General features: G+C 31.5%; 1 long non-coding RNA gene across 1 annotated transcript; it reads left to right on the forward strand.

Moving 5' to 3' along the window:
• Positions 1 to 4,851: 4,851 nt before the first annotated feature.
• Positions 4,852 to 6,152, forward strand: LOC111450287. Its single transcript, XR_002711783.1, has 2 exons — positions 4,852 to 4,892; positions 5,821 to 6,152. It is a non-coding gene; the product is annotated as an uncharacterized LOC111450287 (long non-coding RNA).
• Positions 6,153 to 11,311: the final 5,159 nt, after the last annotated feature.

Below are 11,311 nucleotides of genomic sequence, written 5' to 3' on the forward strand. Positions count from 1 at the left end.
TAATTATGGCTATTAAGTATGAATGTTACAACTTTTGGAATGCCTTTAGTAGTTTCATTTTGAGGCTATATAAAGCCATGTATGTTGTATTTGTAAGGGACTTGGAAAATATAGTAAAAGAAGCATCTGTGCTCTTTCTTTAGCCAATGGCTAAGTTTCTTTGCAATTCTATGTAGTTTAGGTTGCATGTAGAATCATTCAAGCTTGACATGATCAATCTTGCTTGTGGAGTGATTCGAATCTCAAGCAAATGTTCTTGCCTTGAGATATTTGATCAACAAGAATCATTCAAGCTAGACATGATCGATCTTGCTTGTGGAGTTATTCGAATCTCAAACAATGTTCTTGCCTTGAGATATTCGATCAACAAGGTAATCTGAATCTTACTCTCCTTGTAGTGATTCCTTATCTTATCAATCTTCTTTTACAATGAACTTGGCTCTAATACCACTTGCTATCTTTTAACTGAGCAGCTCACCACTAGTGAGAGCAAGAAGAAAATAATAGGAAGTGCAAGATAACTAAAAGCTTGGAAGATTCCACTACATCCGGGAATGTGCAGATCAGGGGCTCATCAAGATTGATTTCATCCGAAGAGAGGTCTTGGAGACATTTTCACCAAGTCTCTTGCTCAAGTAAAGCTTAAGGAACTTTGCTCAAAGATCAGAGTTCAAATAATAAGGTAGATATACCATAGCTTTTAGGAGGATTAGGTCATCTGAATTTACGCTTACACATATAATGGTAGACCATATTTTGTACACCCAAAGTGTACTCTCTGAGTGACTCGAACCATTCATTTAGGATGATAAAATGAAGTGGGAGACCTCCCTTTTTTATAGTGTAGGCCAACACGCCACTTCTCAGCTTTCGAAACGTAGCACAAAGTTTTGCTTCTTTTATTGATTTTTTGTTTCTATTTTTTTTTCGTTTATACATCATACACGTCAAGATCAAACTTTCATCCTCAAAAGTGTCTTAATATTGGAATTACTCGGGTACTTCTCCTTGATCTTTTCCCGATGTTTCCACATAGTTTCTTTCGTTTCATAGTCTTGTAAAGATCATTTTCCTTGTACATGTTTTTTTCTTTAAACAAGAAGAAAAATAGATATGATTAATAAGAATGAGAAAATCACAACGAAATAAAAATTTAAAAGTTGTGGTCGAATGTTCAAACATCCAAATTCATCGCTAGTCGACATTGTCTGTTTTGTCCACTATGGCATGTAATGTAATATCGTTTGTTTCACGGTTTTAAAACGCATCTTTAAGGAGAGATTTCCACCTCATTACTTCAGACTTAACCTGATATTTAATGTGGAATTACTTTAATGAACCCTTATTATAAATTCAACATTAACTTGGTGCCTCATTTATTACCTCGGGAATAAACAAATAGAAAGAAAAAATGAAAAACATTATTGAATTAAACGTCATATACTAACCAATGACCTAATAATTATAAATACCACTGAACCTATACTAACCTATACTTTATTAAATGCAAAAACAACTCAACCTAAACTTTATTAAATACAAATACAAATCAACCTATAGTTTATTAAATGCAAATACAACTCAGACAAGACTGATCTATACTATTGTCAAATGCAAATACAATTGAACTTATACTAATCTTTACTATTGTCAAATGAAAATACTACTCAACATAAACTAACCTATACTATTAAATTATTATGCGAAACTATCTTATGCACGTGTCACGAACTCGTGGTTGTGAAGCCTCCGTCAGTCTTACAGGGGCGCCTTGCCTTTATGTGAAAAATATAGTAGCACGAGGCTTGAGTGTTTTAAGAATACTCAGTAAACGACCCCCCTATCGAGGTTATGATCCAAGACATGCGAATGCAATGACGAGACCTAGCATCACAGTCTATTTTCCTACAGTACTATCCTAACGGGTGGCTTGGATGTGTACCATATACCATACACATGGCCCATACATGCGAGTATGGACCACGAGTCGGTTCGCACACCCCTAGCCCCTTTCCTTGTCGGGCGAGCATGCTCTAATAGCTCTCTATGCCGGATACCCGTTACAAACGGTAGTCGTCACGACAGCATTACGTAAAACATAATGAAAGTTATCCTGCCTTGTGGTGTACGTGCCCATACCATCGTGAAGGAATACGGGTATCCCCGAATGCATGAGCACACATTAATGCATGAGGTCCCAATATTTTTCCATTTTCAACATTATTAAATATAACCCCCGCTATCATTTCATGGATATCATACCATTTCTCATATCAGTTATCACATCGTTCATGCTTATATCGGGATTATATTTCATATTATTTATTGTTCTTCATGTAATTCAAATCATTCTATACATGCAATTCACAAGACATAACGTAACATTTTCACGCTTTCAACATAACGTTTCATAACGCACAAACTAGCTAAATCTTGTTGGCTTATTGGCCCTTGATCTCACATTAATTAATTTCAATGAATTAATTATTGATGTTTTGATGATAACAAACCTACTTTTAATTATTAACTATTTTCAGTTTTTTGAATTGTCCACAGTATAAGGTCGGGAATAACGATTACAACAACTTTTCAATTACTCAAATCAGAGCTAAAACGAAGAAATTAGAGTCGAGACAACATACCCGACGTGATGATGTGGCAACAAAATCAAAATGATGGACAAATCAAAATATATCAAAGTATGACATTTATAATATTGGAAGAGTAACAAATGGTGGAGTTTTTCTTATTATTACATTTCTAAATAAAATTATTTTCACAAAATATAAATTTGAATATAACCGTTACTCACATCGAATTTTATTATTACTATATTATATTATTATATTATTATATTTTAAAATTTTGGTAGTTACTCACATCATTTATATTATTATTATATTATTATATTTATAATAAATTTTGAATTTCATTTGACCGTTACTCACATAACTTTTTATTATTATTATATTATATTACTATTATATTAAAATTTTGAAATAAATGAATTTAGAAAATTTTCTTATTTAATTACTTTTAATCTCCACCTTCCATTATTCCTAACACAATCCAATGGTCAATATTCAATCCTACATTTTGCCACTTTTCTCCTCTATATAAACTCATCTTCCCCACATTTTTATAACACACAACTTACATACATTCTTCAATCCTCATTTGTTCAAAGTCTCCATTGTTTGTTGCTCTCTCCAAGCTTACAAGTTTATTTCTTTTCATCTTATTCTTGAGAGGGATTATTATTATATTGTGAGGAAATAGTTGTCAGTATCCCAAATTGTAAATCTACTCTTTGAGAGAGTTGTGGTGTGTTATTATCAAACTCAAATACTTGTTTCGGTTTGATCCTACGCCGTGGAAAGGATTGAGTTTGCTCTTGAACTCGTAAAAAGAGCGGTGTACCGGTTTGGCTCTGATCCGTGGAAAGAGTCGGAAAAGTTCTTTATTCAAATTCCCAAGAGGCGCTTGGGGAGTGGAGTAGGTCGAGTTTGACCGAACCACTATAAAACTACGGTGTCATTTTCTCTAACTCTTTCCTATTTAATTTCAAGATTATTATTATGATTTATTGCATGTTCTACTTGATTATTGTTTTGACTTGAATTATTTTGTTTTAGTAATTATCATCTTCTACTTATTTGTAAAAAGTTTTATCATTAGAAAAAATTAATCAAGTTTAAACACTTTTATCGTTAAAACCCTATTCACCCCCCCTCTAGGGTTGCCATACCGATCCAACAATTGGTATCAGAGCAGGTTGCTCCTATAGATTTTTTATCTAAACTTTATTGTTCGAGCTTATGGCAAACCTACGTGTTAAAAATGGTTTTAGTGAAGGACAATCAACTTCTAGGCCACCTTATTTTGATGGAACAAATTATACATGTTGGAAAGCTAGGATGAAAATTTATTTGCAATCCGTTGATTATCAATTGTGGTTAAATGTTAGTAATGGTCCTTACATTCCAATAAAAATTGTTAATAATATTGAGGTGCCTAAATTAGAAAATGAATTTGATGAGCATGATATGAAAAAATGTTCTTTGAATGCTAGTGCTATCAATTGTCTGTATTGTGCCTTAAGTAATGATGAATTTAATAGAGTATGTATGTGTTCTTCGGCCTATGAAATTTGGAAAACTCTTGAAGTAACTCATGAGGGAACCAATCAAGTTAAAGAAACAAAAATTAGCATGTTAGTTCATAATTATGAACTATTTAAAATGGAGGAAAATGAACCTATTGGTGATATGTTTACTAGATTTACTAATATTTTAAATGCTTTGAAAAATCTTGGAAAAGTATATTCTACTTCCGAAAATGTAAGAAAAATTCTTAGGTCTCTGCCTAAAAGTTGGGAGGCAAAAGTGACGGCGATTCAAGAAGCGAAGGATCTCACAAAGCTTCCTTTGGATGAACTCGTTGGTTCTCTCATGACACATGAGATTACCATGAACGGGCACATGGAAGAAGAATCCAAAAAGAAGAAAAGTATAGCCCTAAAGTCCATCAAAGTTGACTCTGAAGATGAGGACGTCCTTGATGAAGATGATGTCGCCTACTTCACACGTAAGTATAAAAATTTTATTAAAAGGAAGAAACAATTCAAAAAACATTTCACAAATCAAAAAGAGTCAAATGGTGAAAAGAGCAAAAACGATGAGGTAATATGTTATGAATGTAAAAAACCGGGTCATATAAGAACAGATTGTCCTCTCCTCAAATCATCTAAGAAATCCAAGAAGAAAGCAATGAAGGCTACTTGGGATGATAGTGATGAAAGTGCAAGTGGAAGTGATGAAGAAGTAGCAAATTTTTGCTTCATGGCTCATAGTGACAAAGAGGATGAACAAGAAGATGAACAAGAAGATGAGGTAACTCTTGAATCTCTTTCTTATCATGAATTATTTAAACTTGTTGATGAGATGACAATTGATTTAGAAAAACTTAGTTCAAAGTATGTTGTGCTTAAAAAGAAATATAAGACTTCAATTATTGAAAATAAGTCTTTACTAAATGAAATTTCTTGCTTAAAGGAGAAGGATCATAATATTGTTAAAATCGATGTACCTTGTGAAAAACATGTATTTGATTGTGATGAGAAAAATGCATTAATTGATAAAGTCAAGACTCTTGAGCATGATTGTGGTGAAAAAGATAAATTAATTAAATTGCTCAAAGAGAATGAATCAAATAATTTGCAAGAACTTGGTAGGGCTAAGGAATCTATTAAAATGTTAACAATAGGTGCTCAAAAATTAGATAAAATACTTGAAGGAGGTAAGTCATATGGTGATAAAAGAGGATTAGGCTATATTGATGAATGTTCTACACCTTCAAGTTCTAAAACAATATTTGTTAAAGCATCCCCTATCTTGTCTAAATCTAACACATGTAAATTTGTATCTAAGTATGATAAATCTAGATTTGTGCCTATATGTCATTATTGTGGTGTTGAAGGTCATATTAGACCTAAGTGCTTTAAATTGAAAAATTCTCAAAATATTCATTTAGGAAGAAAAGTTTCTCAAAATACAAAGTTTAACAATGTTTTAGAAAATAATTTTTCGAATAAAAATAGAATACACAAATTTAGTCCAAGAAATAAATTCTTGCATAATGTCGTTTGTTTCTCGTGTGGTAAGTTTGGACATAAAGATTATTCTTGTTACTTATCTAAATACAATGTCTTTAATATGAATGCAAATATGAAATGGATTCCTAAATTTGTGAATACTAACTTTCTAGGACCCAAACAAGTATGGGTACCAAAAAGTCAATTTTGAATATCTTTGTCTTTAGGTTTGTTTGAAAGCCTCCAAGAAAAATAAGTGGTACTTGGATAGTGGTTGCTCAAGACACATGACGGGTAATCCATCCAAGTTTGTCAATCTTTCCAAGAAGGATGGTGGCTTAGTAACCTTTGGTGATAACAAGAAGGGTAAAATAATTGGTAAGGGTACTATAGGTAATGACTCTTGTACTCTCATTGAAAATGTATTGTTAGTTGATGGTTTAAAGCATGACTTACTTAGCATTAGTCAATTATGTGATAAAGGTTTTAGAGTTGTATTTGATAAGAATAATTGCATAATTGAAAATGCTAGTGATAGAAAAGTTTTGTTTGTAGGAAATAGAGACTATAATGTGTATACTATTGATTTGAATGATTGTCCTACAAATGATAAATGTCTTTCGGTTTTGCTTGATAACTCTTGGCTATGGCATAGAAGACTAGGACATGCTAGTATGAACTTGATTTCAAATATTTCAAAAAATTCATTAGTTAGAGGTCTTCCTCAACTTAAATTTGAAAAAGATAAAATTTGTGACGCTTGTCAAATGGGTAAGCAAACTAAGTCTTCTTTCAAATCTAAAAATATGATTTCTACTACTAGACCTCTTCAACTACTCCATATGGACTTATTTGGCCCTTCTAAAATAGCTAGTTATGGAGGAAATTATTATGCTTTTGTGATAGTGGATGATTTTTCAAGATTTACTTGGGTTTTGATGATAAAACATAAGAATGATGTTTTGAAAAGATTTGCTAGTTTTGTAAAAAGAGTTCAAAATGAAAAAGAGTTTTTAATTACTAAAATTAGGAGTGACCATGGAGGAGAATTTAACAGTGTTGCCTTTGAAAAATTTTGTGAAGATAATGGTTTTTCTCATGACTTCTCCTCTCCAAGGACTCCTCAACAAAACGGTGTGGTTGAAAGGAAAAATCGTACTTTACAAGAATTTGCTAGATCAATGTTAAATGAGTATGATTTACCTAAATATTTTTGGGCGGAAGCTGTTAATACCGCTTGTTATATTTTAAATGAGTTTTAATTAGACCTTCATTAAATAAAACTCCTTATGAACTTTGGCATAACAAAATTCCAAATGTTGGGTATTTCAAAGTTTTTGGTTGTAAATGTTTTATTTTGAACAACAAAGAGAAGCTTAGAAAGTTTGATTCAAAAACGGATATTGGTATTTTTCTTGGCTATTCATCTACTAGTAAAGCTTATAGAATTTTCAATAAGAGAACTTTAGTTATTGAAGAATCTATGCATGTGGTATTTGATGAATCTTGCAATAATATTTCTAATGAGTCTATTTGTAGTGATGATTTAGAAAGAAATTTTGGAGATTTACTCGTTAGTGACAACGACAAAGAAATTGTTACGAGTAAAGAAGAGATGGGCTTAAAGGAAGAAGGTTCTTCATCAATGCCAAAAGAATGGAGGTATGCCTTGTCTCATCCCAAGGACTTGATTCTTGGTGATCTCGAACAAGGTGTGAAAACTCGCTCTTCTATTAATTTATTTAATAATCTTGCTTTTGTTTCTCAAATTGAACCAAAAAGTATTAAGGATGCCGAAAATGATGAGTTTTGGATTTTAGCCATGCAAGAGGAGCTAAATCAATTTGAGAGGAACAAAGTTTGGGAATTAGTCCCTAGGCCATCTAATACTTCTATTATTGGAACCAAATGGGTTTTTAGAAATAAAATGGATGAAAATGGGAATATCATTAGAAATAAAGCTAGGCTTGTAGCTCAAGGTTATTGTCAAGAGGAAGGCATAGATTATGAAGAAACTTTTGCACCCGTTGCTAGATTAGAAGCTATTAGAATGTTACTTGCTTTTGCTTCTTACAAAAATTTTGTATTATATCAAATGGATGTGAAAAGTGCATTTTTGAATGGTTATATTATGGAGGAAGTTTATGTAGAACAACCTCCCGGATTTGAAAATGTAGAATTTCCTCATCATGTCTATAAGTTGAAAAAGGCTCTTTATGGCTTAAAACAAGCTCCAAGAGCTTGGTATGATAGACTTAGTAATTTTCTTATTGGGAATGATTTTAAAATGGGCAAACTCGACACTACACTCTTTATTAAGATTAAAGAAAACGATATGCTATTAGTGCAAATATATGTGGATGATATCATATTTGGTTCTACTAATCCTTCTTTATGTGAAGAATTTTCTAAATGTATGCATAGTGAATTTGAGATGAGTATGATGGGAGAACTCAGTTTCTTTCTTGGACTTCAAATCAAACAACTCAAGAATGGTATCTTCATCAATCAAGAGAAATACACTAAAGATTTGCTCAAAAGATTTAAGTTCAATGGAGGTAAGATTGCAAGAACTCCCATGAGCACATCCACTAAGCTTGACAAGGATGAAAAAGGTAAAAGTGTGGATATTAAAGCTTATCGAGGTATGATTGGATCTTTACTTTACTTGACCGCTAGTAGACCCGATATTATGTTTAGTGTATGTCTTTGTGCTAGATTTCAATCTTGTCCTAAGGAATCTCATTTACATGCCGTTAAGAGAATATTTAAATATTTGCTTGGAACTATTGATCTAGGATTGTGGTATCCTAGAAATGTTGAATTTAAATTGGTAGGATATTCTAATGCGGATTTTGCCGGAAGCTTACTTGATCGTAAAAGTACTAGTGGAACTTGTCAATTTCTTGGTAGTTCCTTAGTTTCTTGGTTTAGTAAAAAGCAAAATTCGGTTGCTTTATCTACTACCGAAGCGGAATATATTGCAGTTGCTAGTTGCTGTGCTCAAATTCTTTGGATGAAACAAACTCTTTGTGATTTTGGATTAAAGTTTCATAGTGTACCTATATTTTGTGATAATACAAGTGCTATTAATTTAACTAAAAATCCTATTCATCATTCTAGAACTAAACATATTGACATTAGACATCATTTTATTAGAGAGCATGTGCAAAATGGACATATTATTCTTGATTTTGTAAACTCTAATAATCAACTGGCCGATATTTTCACCAAGCCATTGAATGAAGAAAATTTTTGCAAAAATAGGCTTGAGCTTGGTATTATTCGTTGTGATATATCTTGAATTTTATAATTTTTGAATGCATGTTTTTAGGGGGAGCCATTATGTCATTATTAAATGCATTCTCTTTCAATTGTTCATTTTGATGATTACAAAGGGGGAGAAAATTAAGAAAAACATGTTCTAAATTTGTTGTTTTATAATTTATGAATTATTTATTTGGTGTGATGTTTCATAATTTCTTGAGGCATTAATATAAGGGAAAATATGCTCTTGAGTGAAATTTATGATAATATATTAGTATGTATTGATATTATTACATGGATGGTGTATTATTGGTTTTTTATGAATTTTTCTTGAAATGGTTTGTCATCATCAAAAAGGGGGAGATTGTTGGCTTATTGGCCCTTGATCTCACATTAATTAATTTCAATGAATTAATTATTGATGTTTTGATGATAACAAACCTACTTTTAATTATTAACTATTTTCAGTTTTTTGAATTGTCCACAGTATAAGGTCGGGAATAACGATTACAACAACTTTTCAATTACTCAAATCAGAGCTAAAACGAAGAAATTAGAGTCGAGACAACATACCCGACGTGATGATGTGGCAACAAAATCAAAATGATGGACAAATCAAAATATATCAAAGTATGACATTTATAATATTGGAAGAGTAACAAATGGTGGAGTTTTTCTTATTATTACATTTCTAAATAAAATTATTTTTACAAAATATAAATTTGAATATAACCGTTACTCACATCGAATTTTATTATTACTATATTATATTATTATATTATTATATTTTAAAATTTTGGTAGTTACTCACATCATTTATATTATTATTATATTATTATATTTATAATAAATTTTGAATTTCATTTGACCGTTACTCACATAACTTTTTATTATTATTATATTATATTACTATTATATTAAAATTTTGAAATAAATGAATTTAGAAAATTTTCTTATTTAATTACTTTTAATCTCCACCTTCCATTATTCCTAACACAATCCAATGGTCAATATTCAATCCTACATTTTGCCACTTTTCTCCTCTATATAAACTCATCTTCCCCACATTTTTATAACACACAACTTACATACATTCTTCAATCCTCATTTGTTCAAAGTCTCCATTGTTTGTTGCTCTCTCCAAGCGTACAAGTTTATTTCTTTTCATCTTATTCTTGAGAGGGATTATTATTATATTGTGAGGAAATAGTTGTGAGTATCCCAAATTGTAAATCTACTCTTTAAGAGAGTTGTGGTGTGATATTATCAAACTCAAATACTTGTTTCGGTTTGATCCTACGCCGTGGAAAGGATTGAGTTTGCTCTTGAACTCGTAAAAAGAGCGGTGTACCGGTTTGGCTCTGATCCGTGGAAAGAGTCGGAAAAGTTCTTTATTCAAATTCCCAAGAGGCGCTTGGGGAGTGGAGTAGGTCGAGTTTGACCGAACCACTATAAAACTACGGTGTCATTTTCTCTAACTCTTTCCTATTTAATTTCAAGATTATTATTATGATTTATTGCATGTTCTACTTGATTATTGTTTTGACTTGAATTATTTTGTTTTAGTAATTATCATCTTCTACTTATTTGTAAAAAGTTTTATCATTAGAAAAAATTAATCAAGTTTAAACACTTTTATCGTTAAAACCCTATTCACCCCCCTCTAGGGTTGCCATACCGATCCAACAAATCTAATTATGCATAAAAATTTACTCCTAATGATTTAAACTATCTATGCCTAATTACGCATAAATAATTTAAATTAGATTCCAAAAATTTAACTTAAGTCTAATTATGCATAAAAACTTACTCCTCATAATTTAAACTAAGTCTAATTATGCATAAAAACGTACTCCCAATAATTTAGACTAAGCCCAATACTGCATAGAAACTTAGTCCCAATAATTTAAACTAAGCCCAATATGGCATAGAAACTGACTCCTAATAATTTAAACTAGGCCTCATCATGCATAAATAATTTAAACTCGAATAAAAAAATTTAACTAACCAGAGGTAGTCATACATACTAAATTTGAACGCTTTATAAAAATTGAAACTAGTAGGAAAGAGTCCGAGCAAATCAACCAAAATTTTGGCCTTGAGCCGTAAGAAAGTGTACTCTTTGACTGGCTCGAACCGTTCATTTAGGATGATAAAATAAAGTGGGGGACCTCCATTTTTTTTTATAATGGAGGCAAACCCGCCACTTCTCAGCTTTAGCAACGTGGCGCAAAGTTTTGCTTCTTTTATTTATTTATTTATTATTATTTTTTTTCGTTCATACATCGTACACGTCAAGAGGAAACTTTCATCCTCGAAAGTGTCTTAATATTGAATTACTCGGGTACTTCTCCTTGATCTCTTCCCTCTGTTTCCACATAGTTTGTTTCATTTCATAGTGTTGTAAAGATCATTTTCGTTGTACATGTTTTTTTTCTTTCTTTGTTTGTA

This window comes from Cucurbita moschata, unplaced genomic scaffold (genome assembly GCF_002738365.1).
Source record: "Cucurbita moschata cultivar Rifu unplaced genomic scaffold, Cmos_1.0 Cmo_Scf00012, whole genome shotgun sequence".
Classification (NCBI taxonomy): Eukaryota; Viridiplantae; Streptophyta; class Magnoliopsida; order Cucurbitales; family Cucurbitaceae; genus Cucurbita; species Cucurbita moschata.